The 17,021-nt window shown below is 47.3% G+C and overlaps 1 protein-coding gene across 3 annotated transcripts in view; it reads left to right on the plus strand.

Moving 5' to 3' along the window:
* Positions 1-3,918: 3,918 nt before the first annotated feature.
* PRKCQ (protein kinase C theta) overlaps positions 3,919-17,021 on the plus strand; it is a 66,872-nt gene continuing 53,769 nt past the window's right edge. Inside the window, exon 1 of one of the 3 annotated variants that reach the window (XM_056341105.1) lies at positions 3,919-4,248. The gene's annotated coding sequence lies outside the window, so the exon portion shown is untranslated. Of the gene's footprint in view, positions 4,249-6,210; positions 6,363-6,790; positions 6,808-17,021 lie in introns of those variants that run through there. The other 2 variants (XM_056341106.1, XM_056341107.1) reach the window with 2 other exon arrangements.

Here is a 17,021-nt window from a genome sequence, read left to right on the forward strand (position 1 = left end):
CTTCGTCACCACCGCTGTGTTCACTCAGCTCTTCACATGGCCATGCCCTGCAAAAATGATGCCTGTTACAGGCAAGGGCAAATCTTTTTTTTTTTTTTTTTTTTTTCCCTTTTCAATTTTGCTTTGCTTGTTTTTCTTCAATCCAGACTGTTTTGCTGCTCTGGCTGAGAGCACGGTGAGGCGATCAGTTGAGTCAGCAAAGTGAGGAAGCCGTAACCTGGGGTGGGGAGGCAGGACACAGACAGGGGAGAGGCAGAGTATGAGAACCAGCAGGGAAGGGCAAGCAGCGGCTTTGCCTCCCTCAGCCTTTGCCCTAAAATTTGTTTTATGCATCTGCTTAAGTTGATTATTTTGAATGCTACCAGTTCATGGCTGCTGAAGAACTGTAATATCGAACCCAAAATGACTGAATAGGGACTGAGAAAAAGAAATGTGAACCTTTATAAAATCACAGCTGAGCAGACTTGATTAACTAGGAACATATTTTGCATCGTATGTTCTCTTGGTCCTTGGTAAGAGACTAAAAACTCTTGCAGGGTACTGCAAAAAACACCAGTGGTAAGACCAGCATCACAGTTGACTTATTTCTCTTTATAGCTCGAAAGAGATGATACATTATCTCCAGTCAAGAAGTTCCAAGGAGGTAAAATCAGAGTGGTCCCTGTAGAAAGATTCTCCCATCGTTACTCAACCTTTTCTGGTGAAGTCTGGCAGATATGCACTGTCACACAGTGTTTTGCAAGCGGTTTGATTCTCTCGCTGCATTTCCTGTCCTCTTCTGAGGAGGCCGGGGAGCTCCTGAGCTGGACATGTGTGACAGCCGGGCAGGCAGGCTTCCCTCGGGAACGGGTGCTTTGGGAGCGCCAGACCCACCGTGTTGTAGGAGGGATGAAGTGAACCCTCTGGTCCTTTCCAAACCTTTTTTTTTATGACTGTTAGAAGAGACTGAAATGTGAACCTCGTGTTAACGTGCAGCACACACTTTGAGCAGAAATGAAAACCTTTGGGGAGGTAAAAAAATAAAAAGCTCTGTTTTAGTGTTATTCTAACATTGAAAATTACCCAGCCTGCTATATTTACTTCTTTATTTTTCAAGTGCATTGACTCATAGAGTTTCAATTAATTCAAAGCAAGAGGAATATTTTACCTTCTTTCGCAGCAGTTATTAAATGTTTTCCCTTGTTATTTTTTCCCCACACCTCCTTTAAATTAACAACAAACTGCAAATAATCATCCTTGAAAACCAAACAACAAAGACCAAATATTTTGAGAATGAAACTCTTCAGAAAGGCCCATTGCCCAGGCAAAGCGCTCAATTAGTTTGATTTTTTTTTTTTTTCTTACTGAAAAAGTGGGTGGTTTTCAAATACAGGAAAGAAAACACGATGGCTTGTGGTGACATTTTCCACCAGAAAGATGCAGCTTTAAGGGCTTTTGGTTTCCAGATACCTACACCCACAGGAGTGGCCTTGTAGAAGGCAATGCCTGATGAGTTGTACAAGTCAAATGACAATAATAACATACGGCAGTCAATGGGTGTTTCGGTGGAAGCTCTGTGACAGCTGGGTAATTAATATGGCAGCTGCTGCCCAGGCTACAGCACTGTCGGTTTGAAATGTACAAAAAGCTGCTGCGAAAAAGAAGGGGAAAATCTGTTCCCCGTGTCTCTGGGGGGTAGGACCTGGTTGAAGATGCCCCTGTTCTTTGCAGGGGTGTTGGACTAAGTGACTTTGAAAGATCCTTTCCCACCCAAACCATTCTATGAGATTCCGTAGCAAGAAATGGGCTTAAATCGTAGCAAGGGAGGTTTAGGTTACACATGAAGGGAATGTAGCCGGCAGGCACGAAGATGGCACCTGAGGTCTGGAGGGACAAAATGTGTGAATGCGCCCTTTAGTTTTTCCTTGGGGCAAGGGCCGGAAGATGTCAAGATGTCCTACCAAAGCTTGCTCCTGCTCTGGGATCTTGTCATTGTACAGCCAGATGTTTTGCTGGGAGAAGACACAGGTTGAAAACTTTTTTCTGCCCCAGTGTTGGAGCTAAGCAGCCTGATGAGCTGTTCTCTGTGATACACAGAAACTAATCCTGAGCCTGAATATTTGCACACCTGCAGAATTTCCTATAGGCAAAATGATCCTCATGTAACCGGCTGCTGTGTCGTGCTCTGTCCCCCAGGGTGGGAGCCCGTGGGGCAAGGGGCAATATCAGTGGGGGCAGGGAATGCGGGAGGGACCGTGGGGCTGCATCGCAGCTGGGCATATGCCACCAAGACGCCCAAAGCTTAGGCTCATCCTAAGTGCAGGTGGATACAATGGTCCTCCAACCACCACGTTCCTGTGCAAATTGTAGCAACAGCAAACAGCAGAGCTGAAAACTTAAGGCTGGGGTGGGGATACATGATTTTAATTATATACAGCTCACCTTCACATGGGGTGAAAGAAGCTGTTCTGCACGCTCGCAGTATCAACACTACATCTCCTGCCCCCACCCCACCTCTCACCCCCAGTGTAATGGACTGATGCAGACAGGAAGGATGGATGTGTAAGTTAATGGTGTGTGAGCAATTAAAATGCAAAATCATCTGCTTCGTGAAACTTCTCTCTCCTGCTGGTAACAGGAATAGGTGTTATACTCAGCTCAAATTGTTACAGAAAACAGGACAGAACCACTCTTTGAAAGTAATTAATTTCCCTTGATTTCCAAAATCCCAGCAGACTTTCCCTTTGCCTTGCTTTGCCTACCTTTTCTTTATTTTAACGCATACTTTACACTTTAGGGATCAGCAACAAGGGTGAAATTACTACAATGGCATTCAAAGACCCATCCCAGCCTGTTCAAAGCAGGCACTTACAGGTCCTAAAATTTCTAAACACCTCGTTTGGATGATTTCAAATAAAACACCTCTTTTATGAGCCTGGAGATGGCATGTTCTGCACCTCTAATGGTGTGTTGACCTCTTAGGGAAACACCATCTGAGATTCTTCGCCAGGGCCTTAGGACCCACAGAAGGTACCTGAACATGGCCTCGTGTCTCCTGTGGGAACGTCACGGGTGTGAGGGACATCTGTGGGTGTCCTAGGTACAGCTGTGACTACTTGGTTGACTGCTGAGCAGGGGTGAAGCCCACCAGCCTCACAAGGCTGGTGTGCTTTCGCAGGATGGGGGCATTTCACACTGTCCTCTCCTAAATCCGTTGGCACCCACATTTCTGGGGTCTCCTTTCCTTCTTGTTGCTCCTCTCCCAGGTTCCCAGGCCAGTTTCCCCCTCCAGATCCACCTGTCTCCAGCCGCCAACATCACAACGAACCCTCCAGCACAGGAGGAAGCCACAGGACCCGCAGAGCTGACCTCCTGGGGGATGTCCCAGGCAAAACCCACCTCTGACACCTTCAAGCCCTGAAGGGGGGCACCGCACAAGTACCACCGGGCTTTTGTTCATACAATAACCTGGTCGGAACTGGGCTTGGCTGGAAGGGAAACATTTCAAACACCCATGGCCGAGAATGTAACGTGATGAATGGGGACAGGCTTCCTCTTTGGCTCCCCTCTGCAACCCCCGCACCCCCCAGCCTCCCCGCACCCCGCAGCTCTAGCCTGAAAAAAATCGGGTTGTCCGAATTACTTAGTTTTTCGGTGAGCCTTGCCCCGCAGCCGCGGCTTCCCTGCCTGCAGAGGGCAGCGGGCGCGCCCGGCCCCGGAGCGGGGCAGCTCGCAGGGCCGGCACGATGCCCACCGCCCAGCCGGCCCCAGCCCCGGGGACTGCGGGGGTAACCACGGGGGGGGCGGCCGGCGGGCCCGGGGAGGGGGGGACGCGCGGCGCTGGGTGGCGCCGAGGAGGAGGAGGAGGAGGGCGAGGGGGAGGGGGAGGAAGAGGCGGCGAGGGCAGCCCCGGCGGGGGGCCCGGCGGGCGCGGGGCGGGGGCGGCGGGTAGCGCTGCGCTGCGCCCGGCCGGGCCGGGCTGAGCCGGGCGGGGCCTCGGCAGAGCCGGGCTGAGCGGGGCTCACGCCGTGCCAAGGCCGGGCTGCGCCGCGCCGAGCCGCGCCGGGTTTAACTGAACCGGGCTGCGCCGCGCCGCGCCGAACTCAACTGAACTGGGCTGGGCTGCGCCGCGCCGAACTCAACTGAACTGGGCTGCGCCGAGCCGAACGCCGGGCTGCGCCGAGCCGAGCCGAGTTTAACTGCACCGGGCTGCGCCGAGCCGAGCCGGGTTTGAGTGCACCGGGCTGCGCCGAGCCGTGCGGGCAGCAGGTACCGCCTGCGGAGCGGGGGAGTGCGGGGGCAGCGCGGGGGCGTCCGGGGCGCTGCTGGTGCTGGGAGGTTTCCACGGTACCTGGGCGCTGCTCGGGGCGTTCGGCTTCAGCTATCGATGCTTGCGCTGTTGCCGGTATTAAGGCTGGCAACTTGACATTTAGCCAAAGAGCTTTTGGGTTTTTGCTTCCCACACACCACCACCCCCATCCCCCCCTTAATTAAGAGTTTAAATTTCTCGCAGGACCTACACCTGATGTCTTTTGCAAGTGTTTGTGCTTTCATAATCACATTTTCCTACCTTTAAAAAAGTGTTTTCTCCTATGTGCAATCTCCTTCATGCAATACAAAGGAGAGGGGAAAATAAGAAAAACAATTAAAAACAACTGCAGCCAAAGTGTTATTCAACACAGCAAACAAACTGGGGAAAATAGAAAGGGAAAATACTTTCCCCTGCTAGGTTCAGTGATGTTTTGTAGGTGTTCCTTTGTCACATCAGTATGTAATGCAACAGACAGCGAGGAGTCTAGCTGTAGAGGCAATGTGGTGTGAGTGGCTGGGTATATTGTTTTCAAATCGAGTTTGTAATATTCTACCCACTGGCGCTGTGATGAGTTTGAAAGCAGGTTTGAGCGGTAAGGAGAGAGGGACTGTCCCCATTACCCCTGCGCAGCGGCGTGGCACTGCCAAGGAGAAGGCTCGAAACCCAGCCTGGCCGCTCGGCCTCAGACCTGGGGGATTTTATGGAATGCTAATGAAGTTAAACTCTTGGATGTCATGGGATCCTTTGCAATTGTAACTGCGATGCAACTTCACTAACTTCACCGCAGTACTTCTGTGTCATCTCCAGTGGTGTGATAACTTTGCAGGGGCGGAAAGCTTTTTATGGGCTCGCTTTTTCAATTTCCACCCATGAAACAACAGTAGCGAAGAAAATTACTTAAGCAGTTGAAAGCCACTCAACTGAGTGATGCTAATAGCAGATTATTTAGTAGGGTTACTAGGGCAGGAAGAAATAAAGTTTCACTGAACTTGCTATTTAAAAAAAAAAAAAAAGGCAAGGTGAGGAGAAAACTATTTGCAGTGAATAGGGCAAGGTTCTGACTTTTCTATTTTTAAACAGCCAAATCCTTCAGGTCCTGGACTTGTGGTTTTTATATTTTTTTATCCTTTTTTTTGATTGAAGAAAGGACTCCACATCCCAGTTGAGGCTACCAGGCATTTTTGAGTTTCTGAGGAATGTGCTTTAGGAGCCAAGGTGAGGGACCAACAAGGAGCACTTGCTCCCAGGAGGCTCCTGTCCCACCTGGTTGTGGTGGAGCAGGGCTGGATTCAGCTGAAGGCATCAAGCAGCTTCCTGAGACAACTGATGTCCTGGACATTAGAGGTGATTTCCTGACATCAGACTTGAATGTGGATCCCAGTGTAGGCTCTGGGTTGTTGCCTCTGTCTCTTTTTTGGTGTCTAGGCTGGACATAAGACTTTGACGTCCACCAGCCTTCACTTGCCAAAGCTCCCTAATCCATGCTGAACCCCTCATTTTCCTTGCGTGACTTTTGGGCCAACCTCTACAAGGACACATGATGAATGAAGCAAGTAATGCTCAGAAGTTTTTGACTTGAAAGACTTGCTGCTTTAAGGCGATGCCACAGTTGCAGCGACATAGGCAAAGCAGAGTTTAGTTAGACTTTCTCCCCACTTCTACGTGTCCTTTGGGATTTTTTTCAAAGCCCCATCAAGATTCAGATCCCCCCACCCTGCATCTCAGCAGCGCCCCTGTGCCCAGGCTGTTTTTTGTAATCACACTGCTACGCTGGGTAAAACTTTTCTTTTTTTTTCTTTTTTTTTTTTTTTTTCACAGCTAGGAGAGCTATGAGCAGGGGGTTATTACACTGCCAGGGTGGAGCTAACTAATTTTTTTTCCCCTTGCCTCAAGTCTGTTTCCTTTCAAAGAAAGTCACTCAGTTGACTCTCAGAGCTGCTCACGGATGCGGTGTGTGCCTCACCATCACGTCAGAGGTGGAGGGTTTCAAAGGAAAGGCCTAGAAGGAGGGATGAGGAAGGAGGGATGGAAGGAAGGAGAGCCCCAGCAGCTTAGCTTCCCAGCATGGCAAGTTTTTCTTTTTCCTCCTTGGCATCTTTTCCCGGTTAGTCTCTGTATATCCTCCCCCTTTGTTCTGAAGAGGGCGATACGGTGAATATAAATTCTGATAGCAACTTTTTGGTTTCTTTTCTTCCCCTCTGGGTTTAATTGCGGAGAGCTCTGTGGCAGCCTAGGAGGGAGGCAAAGTACTAACTGTTGGGAGAGCTGCCCTGCAGGAGCTGCTCTTGGCTGTTTACATATATGTTTGTCAATCGAAGTTAACACACTTGGCTGCAAATTCTGCTCTTGCTTCCCATTTTGCTGAAGCCAGAATCTGTGTAAGCAGTGTTGTCCTTTGCCTGAGCTTCGAACAAGTGATTCTCAAAACAGAAAAGGAAGAGAAATGCAGTAGTATGAACATCCAAAACCTGTATGTGCACCATCGTCTGTAGGATTAACCAGAGCCTTGATCACAGGTACCTACAGCTTCATCCGCGTCCACAGTTCCCTCACAGGGTTACTCATATGCTCTCTGCCTGCTCTCACACAGACTTGTCCACCAGCTCACGTTCGTGCTCGACATCAGAAGGCAGTCTGTGTTAGCCCGCGAGCTCGCTGTGACAGTTTGTTTCCATTCCGTGGTGGTGTTCTCTGTTTGCCTGCACTTGCATCCTAACTGGAGCATCTGACTCCTGGTCGTAGGTCTGGCTGGAAGGAAAACATTGGCACAGGCAGCATGAACTATAGACCGTTCCCTGTAGCCAATTGCAAAGTGCTTTTTGTATCGTTACTTGTTTGTGTTAATTTAGTGATTTATCAGGCCTGTTGGAGATTTTTAATTTGTCACTACCAACCAGATCACATCTAGCAGTAGAAACGTTTATTGATGCTGATGATGTGTGTGAAATGAACCCAGACTGCTTTACAAATTACACACAGCTGTTATAGCAACAGATAATTCCTCTGGTTTGTATCATACCTTGTAGCAACACCGTTGCTTTGGAGCAGCTTGCTGGGGCAGAGTTGTGCCATCCTGTTGTGGGATATTTTTACTTCCACCAATGTGTAAGAATACTTGCCTGTGTCTGCTCCTTTGGGGCAGAAATGCTGAATGGAAGAAGCATACGGTTGTGTAGGATGTACCCGGAGCAGGATGAAAAGAAAATGGTGCAGCTTTCACGTAACTGTCTTTCTCACCACGATGCCATGTGTGCAGTGTGGATGTAGGGTTCAGTTATCTCTCAAGTGAATTTCTTGATATTTATCTGAACTGTAAAGAACCCTAAGATTTACAGATGATAGAGCTCTATGCCGTATTTTTCTGGGGTTTGTGAATGGTCATTTCCACATCACATTTGACCTGTTTGGGGCTGGATTGCTTCTCAGTAATCAACTGCCTCTATTATTACATCTTTTAATTTCCTTGGCATTCATTCAGAAGAAGTGTATTCCCTTTTCCTTACCGCTGTCAAGTGCAAGTGTCCCACTTATCTCCAGGAGACACAACAATACAGTCAGAGCAGATGCACAGGAAACACCAACCCTAAAAGACAAAAAAATTTCCAATTGATAAACAAGTGAAACGGGGACGTTACGAATCTTGTGGCCATCTGTGTGTCCTACTCAGCCTGATTCTGCTGCTCCTGTGATTTCTGTTACGTCTGCTGAACTCACCATTTCATGGGGGAAGTGAAGGGAGTCTTAGTGCTGAGACCATTTTAGGGCATCCTCACCCTGCCAGGTCAATGGGGAGAGCGGGGCCGCTGGGTTCAGCTCATCACAGGAGCCCGTTGTGCTGTGTCCTCTGTGATGCTTTTCCTCCGTGGCCAAAAGTTTTAACCTACAGATGTTTGATGCTCTGTCTCTAAGCTGTCAAGGACCTGATCTGCATGTCAGTCTGGGCTTGGCTCTAAAACAGGGGTAAAACCTCTGTGCTTTGCACAAAGATTATGGAGAAAGTAGCTGTGAACTGCCTGCGAGGGGCTTGCAGGCAACAAGAGGCGCCTGGCCAGCAGAACGGTGAACAGCCTCAGGGGATCCAGAAATCAGGCCGTGAACTTTACCCAACAGTGTTACCTTTCCATCAGGAGGTGACATCACTTCTCCAGGAGCAGAAGAGACTCTTCATGGAGAAATTATATCTTTCATGGCATAATTTTTTTATTTGCAACTCACCCTGCATCTTATCCTCGCTGACTACAAACAGGAAAAACAGAAAAAGCAGTTATAAGAAGTGTCTTTTTTTTTTTCTGAGAAGTATGTATTATTTTATCAAAGTATTGCTGCATTGAAATCATCTCCTAGCATAGACAAGGCACCTACAATGATGAAAAATCCAGTTTTCATCCAGGGTTTCCAGACCATTAGCACTTAAAGGAAATAATTTGTTGTGAGATCAGAGAGAGGTGCCTATAGGAGATGGCTGGAACATCTTCCATGATATGTAAAGGAATTCAAAGCTGGCAATAAAAACCTTTCTGTACTAAGCACGCTATAATTATCAGCAAACATGACAGTAGGAGGATGGTCTCCATAATTCCAACTGCCCTGACCAGGAGCTGAGGATGAGATAGTGCATGAATACATAAAAATAGAAGTTGATCCTAAAGAGTTTGCAATGTACGTAAGAATGAGTTATAGCAAAGGTAGCAAAAGCATGGTACATATGGAAGTAGAAATGGTGAAAGAAGGAGATGGAAGGAAGGAGGAAGTCTTGCAACCTCGTGTGTTGCAAGACAGCAGCTCTTCATGGGCATAGTGACATGCTCCCGTAAGGTGTTAGAAGAGCAGCGTCTAAGCTGGAAGCTTCAGGGTTACAGATTCAGTTGGTTTTAGAGGACAAGAGATATAAAAGTGTTTTCCTTTCGAAAACACAGAAAATATTCAGGTCTTTCTGGTTCTTTAATGGAAATATTTTGGTCCATAACAAAAATGTTCTTATTCTGAATGCTGTTATTCTGTGTTGTAGGAATTTAGTTAGAGATGGTACATGCTTTTCCATTCAGTTGCTTTCCGGAAGCTTCCATGGTGCACCGTGACCTCTTTAGGTGTGACAGAAAGGTGTTGGCTCCGTTCTCAGTGTTACTGGGAGCAGCGTTCATGGAAGATGTGGTGGTCCTGTGGATAAACCTGGTTGACAGAAAGAATGACGATATGAGGGAACCTTATCTGTAGTTTCCATGAGGCATTATGATAGGTTGGCTGAATCAAAACATTTCAGATTTTGCACCTCGTGTTCCTAGAGCAAAAACCATCGCTTTTCTTCAGAAAATATTTAATTCTTTTAAGTTGAAAAAGTGGTTCTGTATCAAATGTGTTTGACAGAATTTTTTATGGCAACAAAACCCACCAGCTCACCACCTACTGCTCATGGAGGGTTTTATAATTTAGAAAGACAGGGAAATCGTGTTTGAAACTGGTTTGAAAAGGTCATTCCAGGCACTGGTGGTAACATAGGAGAAGATGCAGGCGTGCCTGCAGAAGTGGATCATTGAGTGGAGGAGGTAGGGTAAACCTCAGCCTCATCACGACAGCAATCTGGGGCAGGAAAATCCCTGTGTAGACCAACAGCCTAAGAAGGAGGTGCTGGGTACAATGAGGTGGGTAGAAGATGGATAGGTATATAGTGAAAGGTGGGTGTGGGGCTGGGGGCGGCTAGTACATTCCTCCCTACTGCAGAAGCTAGAGATTCACCTGCGCTGAGGTCTGGCACATTGTACAGAAGTGCTCTTCAGTTTAAGATTTGGCTCTTTCCTTGGCTTTGTTAGCATCATTCCTGGGTATGAGGATTCACGCTTACACACCTTGCCAGAACAGCTAAGGGAAGAGCATCCTCGTTCCGTGTAAGAAAGCAAGATAACCCTGCAGAAGAAGTGCCTGGGACAGAATGAGCTAATTACCTCCTGTTGGGTGGTCTATGAGGCATAAAACCTTTCTGCCTATTGCTTCGTCAAGGAATGGAGGCCGTACAGAACCAGGGTGGACCCACTCAGACTCTGCAATAATGCAAGCTTGCCTGTTCCTCAAACTCTGACCTTGTGAGCAATGGGGAGCCACTGTGTGCTTTCAGGGTGAAAGGTGAAAGTCTCTAGAGATCCAAGTGAACTTGGTGAACCCAAATATTCATCTTATGTAGCACGAATCAAGTCCCAGTCCAAACTAGATAAATGATGTCTAGATCACATTCCCCCAGTGATATTTATTTTCCTTGCTGGACCATCTTTGGTGTTAAGCAAAGGATTGGGACCTGCTGCCCGCTCCTTCCTGTTGGGCAGGATGCACAGCTCTACCTGGTAGCTAGTGTGAGCCACTGAACATGGTCCTGAGAAGAAGCATATCCTGGTCATTACTGTGTGTCTGGAGTTACTGGTTGTGTTAATAAAATAACAGGGCTGAGCACTGTGCTGTAGTCAGCAAGATGGTGTAACTGTCAGCACAGACCCAGGGCTGGCTGTGGCGCATTTGAACAGGGCCATGGCAGGTGGCTTTGGGTGATAGGATGTGGTAGGGACCATTCCCTGTAGGCAGAACAGACAAGGATCTTTCAAGGAAGAGAGATATACCTAAAAGATGGAGGTACTTTTGCTTTTGGGACCAGAGAAGGTATCTTCTATATCTATATCCACTCAATGTGGGACATGCATGGCCACACACTGATGATCCCAACAGTGCTGGCATCACTTCACAAGGTCAGGCTGCCTCGTTTGGATTTAGCAGGACCTTCGTAACCATCAGAGGACAGAAAGGAGGTAAGCCCTTGCCCTTAGGAAGGGATGTAGCCAGAAAAGGATAATGAACCTAATGAATTGGCCTTGCACGCTGCATATAGCAAGTTTGGGACTTCAGCAGAGAAGGTGAGGAGAAATGGCTCTCCATGGTCACCCGCTCCTCACCACTATGGCTGGGCCAAGAGTTGTGAGCTAAATCACAGCCCTAAAAAGTCATCTTTGAGGCCATAGACTCCTCTGGACTCTGCTGTGTCATACCTTGATTAAATGTGAGGCATTTGAAAGACCCAGGAACAGTACAACAGACAAGTTAGAACCTGAACAACAGCTCTAATCAAAGGCAGATTCCTCTTCTGTCATCACACCTGGATGTTTCATTGCAGAGCAGCCACCTACCCAGGCCAGGAGGTGCAATTCCTCCCTCCTGTGTCATTGCACCGTGTGTTTTCTGGAAAAGCAAATAAATCCAGTCCATCCCGATAAGCAGAAGGGCTGTGGCACCACTGTAAATGCACACGTTTGCTGAGAGTGTGGATTTCATGTAGCTCATCTCGGGGCCGCAGGGATCAAGGGTGAAAGAGGATGTATTCCCAAAGCAGACTGGCTGTAAGGGCTTTGTCTGACTCATTGTTATGGGAAGTTATTCTAGGGTTTTGTGGGAGAAGAACCCCTCTAACAAATGAACTCCTAATTTTGGACTAACAGTAAGGGGTTTGGGGGGTTTGTTGTATACTTTGTCCCTGCCTGTCCTCATTGATGCAGTAACTCAACACTTCGGACCCAGCTCTGTCCTTGGGACCAAACACACAGCAGCAGTAGCCTCACTGTGAGCTAAATGTCTCTCTCTGAGATGCCAAATTTAACCTGTAACCTAAATAAATTACCCAGGTGTAAGCCCTTAATTTTATATTTTAATTTAAAAAGAAAGAAAGAAAAAAAAAAAAAAGAGAGAAATGCTGGTGGCAGCAGGACTATCTGCAAACACACACATAAGGCTAGAGTAACTTTCCTGGAACGTGTAGCCTTGTTGCAGCTTTGCCTTGGCAAAAGTGAAGTCCTAATTCATCTTGGTCTTTTAATGACCCCGTGATGTTGCAAATAGCAGATAACAATCTACAGAGATGCTCAGGGCCACCACAGCTAGCAACAGAATGGCTGTCACATTAGCAAAGAGGCCTAGCTTTGGGGTCACCTAGCATCAAAAATCCCCATGAACCTTGCTCCAGACTTCTGCAAGTGCACTGGGAGCAGAAACTTACCTTCTATTTTGCTTCACAACTAAACATGCACGTGATTAATTTTTCAGCTGGATCCAAGCCTTTTCTTCTGAGGAGGTTTTTGATGTGGTCATTTGATTTTGCTGAGGAGTTTCTATGAGCTGATGAGCCTGCTCCTCTTCCGATGTAAATCAGCAGTGCAAGTCAGGGATAGCTGCAGTGGGGGAAGAATCTGCCCGATGAAAGAGGAGGCATTTTGGGTCTGATATGTTGAGAACAGAAAGAGCAGCTGAGGCTTATAGAGATTTGTTCTGGCTTGTGGATGGGATTTAGACAAGGTCGTACCCTACTTATCCACGGAAACCAGAGAGACAAATGCTGATGTGGGAGTCACCGTTATTTGTCTTCAAGGGCCGTGCACATGTTAAGAGCTGAATTTACCCAGGTTTTCCCCTCCCACCCCTGCAGTAACACTTGCTATTTATGTTTTGATTTATACCATTGGTGAAATAGTAAAGAATGTGCATCCTCCAGCTTTCATTTTCACCTCCCCTGTCCCCTTCTCCCCCATGTACAAGGGGAGGGTGTTTGTCAGAGCAACTATAGATATTATTATTAAAACATTTGAGCAAATAAGGTAGAGAAGGTCTCCTGAAAACAGTTCTGTTTCCCCCTGCCCCCAGCCATCAAAGCAAGGTGGTTCTCTGCAATGTGTTTTCTAGTGAAAGCGGGAAGAATGGTGCTTTTACCAAATCTCATCATTAGAGAATTCAGTTACACTGCTTATGTCAGTTTTTCTAGTTCCTAGTTATTAGCAGTGCCCTTCTGCCTTATTTATTGACCAGATTCAAACCCCATAGAAAGTAAAATAAAGGTTTCAGTGAGTTTTGGTTCAGAGTGCTTATGCAAAGCTGTAGACCATCCTTGCGTACTCAGCTTATTGGTCTCTCTCTGTAACACATGTGTTGGTTCATTTGGTTCTTGAGGCAGATGAAGACCTGTAAGCTGATCTCTGAATTTGCTTAACTGCTGCCAGGTGAGACAGCACAGCTAGGAGCCGTCCCCTCTTGTCTCAGAAGCCTGAATGCCAAACAACTCCAGCTGAACTAGCTGTTGGGGCTCTGTTGGCGGTGGGGGGAAAGAGGCGTCTGAGGGCACCATTTCTGTCAGCCACACGGAGGGAATGGACATCAAACGCCCAGCAAATCTCCTTCTTTCTGATGTTTATGAAGGGGGCTTGGGGTGAACAGTCCGTATGCAGTTGTATACGGTGTAGGTTGCAGAGTGGATTTCTGAAGTTAGGTGTCAGGAACCTTAGCTGTGTATTGGTTGGTTTGGGCAGAGAGGCGAGGGAAGGGGAACCCCCATGTGTCAGGATCAGTAGATGGGCCCATATCCCTGTGGGAGAAGTTGCCATAGGGCGGTCTCTGGGGACTGTGATCCCTTTTGGGCAGAGGACCCTGGCAGCGGAAGCATCAGGAGCTACAGCCGCATATGCTCATGGACCTCTCTTGTTAATTGTGCTGAGTGAAGCCGCGGTGGTGGGTGAGGGGTGAGCAGGGGGCAGTGGTGTGGTAGACAAGGGGGATGGGTTGTTAGTTGAGCGAGCTTTGGACCACAGTGCTGATGTCAGCCTCTGAACTCAGGCCTTTCAGGGACTGCCCTGTGTGCTTGCTGAAGTCCTGGTAGCCAACAATATGCCTCTTCACGGTACATTTCCACTTGCACAGCCCCTCTGGCTCTGCAGTTCTGCATTAGACAACAGCTATGTCATCACCTCAGGAAGAGATACTTTCTTCCTTTGGGGAGTGGTGAGGAAGGGGTGGTAACTGGATATAACCTTTGCCATCTCTAGAGCAAAGCACTGCCTTGATTTCTATGGTCACCCCTTCCTTTTCTGATCATAGCAAACGGGGCCTCATTTGTCTTAAATAAACAATGATCTGGTGCATCTTCACAGACGCTGCTATGGCTGTGACTCACACTATCATACAGCAGGGACACAGCTTTTGAGCTAGTCCCTGCTTGGGATTTAGTGAGTGCACTGAGACTACCAGCACCATTGCACCTGGATATTGGAGCATGTCACTGAGCTTTTCTCTGGCCGGTGGCGTGTGCAGGAGGGGCAGCACATCTTCCTCATGCTTGGCATTGCGCAGCCCAGCTGGGAGGGTGATGCTGAGGAGAACCTTGCGTGGTTCCTAGGGACTGTGAGCTACAGTCCTATTGAGATAGCTAGTGTCCGATGGACTGAACATTCATTTGCCTTATGTGAGGCTCTGTGCTACCTCCTGGGCTCAGGGAACAGTGTAAGCCAAGGCTAAATAGTAGGGAAAACACTGAGTATTGAGGAGAAGAGAGCGTTGCCTGTATGATCATGACTTAGCTTTTCATGCAGTGTGAAGACGAACCCATAGAGGTTTTCTGTAGAGGAACGAAGCTGGGTTAATTAGCATTGATAATTTACAGCTGTGGGCTGGCTTCAGGGGCGGTGGGCTGGCTGATGTAGATAAGGTGCAGGTGTGGCTGGTTCTGTTAAGTGGTTGAGAGCCAATGAAGAGAGAGCAGCCGAGGAAGAAGAGAGAGAGAGAGCATGTTTCCTGGATGAGGAGCGACTAGGAGAAGGCAGCAGAGGGACTGGCATGAAGAGTATGTTGGTATGAGATAGTAAAAGACCTTGTTGCAGCTGGCTAGTTTGGAGAGTGTTGTGACAGTTTTCTTCAGCAGCCAGAAGGTGATATGAAAGAAGAACACCAAATGAAACCAAAACAACAACAACAAAAAATCAAAAAACCTGATTCTCAGCACTTTGGGCTACAGTAAATTTTATTTGTGTTTTGTATTTTATTCTTCCACCCACTGTGTGTCCTATATCTGCCACCCACCGCCCAGTCAGGGAGATAACTAAGGGCAGAAGCACAGAAAGAAACTGGTGGACAAATGACCTCTCATAGAGCTGATGGAGGCTACATGGTAAGTGAAGTGGTAAGATACAAAGGGATAGAACTGGAAGGTCTCTCAGGACCCCACCTGAGGCTCTGAGAACAGGACACCAAACTGTAAGTGGGAAGGGGGCTTTTGGCCTAACTGGAGCCAGAGCTTCTTTATTTAAATAGAAGTGTAGTTTTAAATTGAGCTCTAGTATGACTGAGGAAGAGGGAATGATAGAGTTTGTTTAAGGAGGTGGCTGGAGTCCAGAGGCACTGGGAGTGGGAAAGACACAGAGGATGGTGTTGTGATGGTGTTGGCGAGAAGGGAGCCCTGAGATTGATGGAAACAAAAGCAAATGAACAAACAAAAATTTAGTGGTGGTGTTGGTGAAGCCACGGCAGCAAAGACTGATGGAGCAGAGAATGAAGGCGGAAGCTGCAGCTCTGCCAGCTTCTGCTGTGCACAAGAAGTATTTCTGCTTTTAAGGTATTTAGCAGAATAAACGTGAAGCTGCAAGGGTGTGGAGAAGGTTGAATTATCTGAAATATCTGTGGTGCTGTTCACTGCAAAGTGTGAGCTGAGCCAGGTGCTCAAGGGGGTGGATTCCTGCAGACTTACTGGGAGGACTGCAAGGCAAGGAGAAGGTGGCTGGGGACCAGAGCCGGGCTCCTGCTGTTGGCATGCCTAAAATGCATTTATCCAGCAGTCGGGCATCTCTTTGCAGTTCCTGTCTGCTGAGCCTGATAGGAAACATCCAGTGCTGCAGAGTGGGGAGAAAACACTAATTCTCCTGAAATAGTAGCGTGGGCTCTGGAGAAACACAGGACAAGCCTAGATCAAAATCAGTTTGCTAAAATAGATTTCCAGAGTCTTTTGTGTCACACAGAAGTAAGGTGTGGATATCCAGTGTGGACTTTGGTGACAGTCTGAGGCTCCTCTGTGACAAATTTGGCCTCGTTTTTGAGGAATATGTGGCAACACTGAACACACAAGAAGCTTCATTCCTGACAGATGGCTAGGCAGATACATCAAGGATGATGTAGACATAGTCTGCCAGGAGCAGAGGAATAAGCAAAATGCTCTTTTCCAGCCCAACATTTCCAGGATTCAGGTCCAAATACCTTCAGCAGATTTTGGGATTAAAGCCATTAAATACCTTTACTGCTGAACACTGTTAACCATAAGCATGAAACTGTGCCTGCAGAAGGAAGGATGTTAACATGTCCCATTATGGCCCTGCCCCACTCCTTGGGAATCTTCCTGGGTTTTTTTAAGGGAAAGAAAATAAAATATAGGTGTGGATGCTGGCACTGGCAGGAGGTTCCGTACATTAACGACCATCCTTATACAAGACAGTGAAGTATTTGAGGCATGCTCCACCTGTGTCATTAAAAAAATAAAATAAAAAGACGACCAAAACCAAACAAAAAGACTATAGCAAGAAGTCTGTGAACCAGTGCCAAAATCTTACAGAAATACAGGAACTGCTGCGCTAACGAACAAGAGGCCAAAGGAAAGGAGATATTGTAGTTACGTCTCACTTCAAGATATTTTTGTTTCCTTCGTTACGTTGAAAAGCTCTTTGAAATAATTTTGTGTGTAGTGCTTGAAAAAACAGGTGCTGTCGCTTTAAGTTTGGCCTTTGTTAGTCAGAAGACAACTAAAACCTGAAAAGAGAAGTTAGTATTAAAAATTGTAAGTACGTGCAGTGGGCATAATTATTTTGAAAACATTTCTTCTGAGTTTGTGTGGCCCAAGTGTTGCGGAAATGGAGTGATACAGGAAATTAAATGAACCAGAAGCTTTCCAGAAAAA

The sequence above is a fragment of the Falco biarmicus genome, chromosome 5 (genome assembly GCF_023638135.1).
Source record: "Falco biarmicus isolate bFalBia1 chromosome 5, bFalBia1.pri, whole genome shotgun sequence".
Taxonomy (NCBI): Eukaryota; Metazoa; Chordata; class Aves; order Falconiformes; family Falconidae; genus Falco; species Falco biarmicus.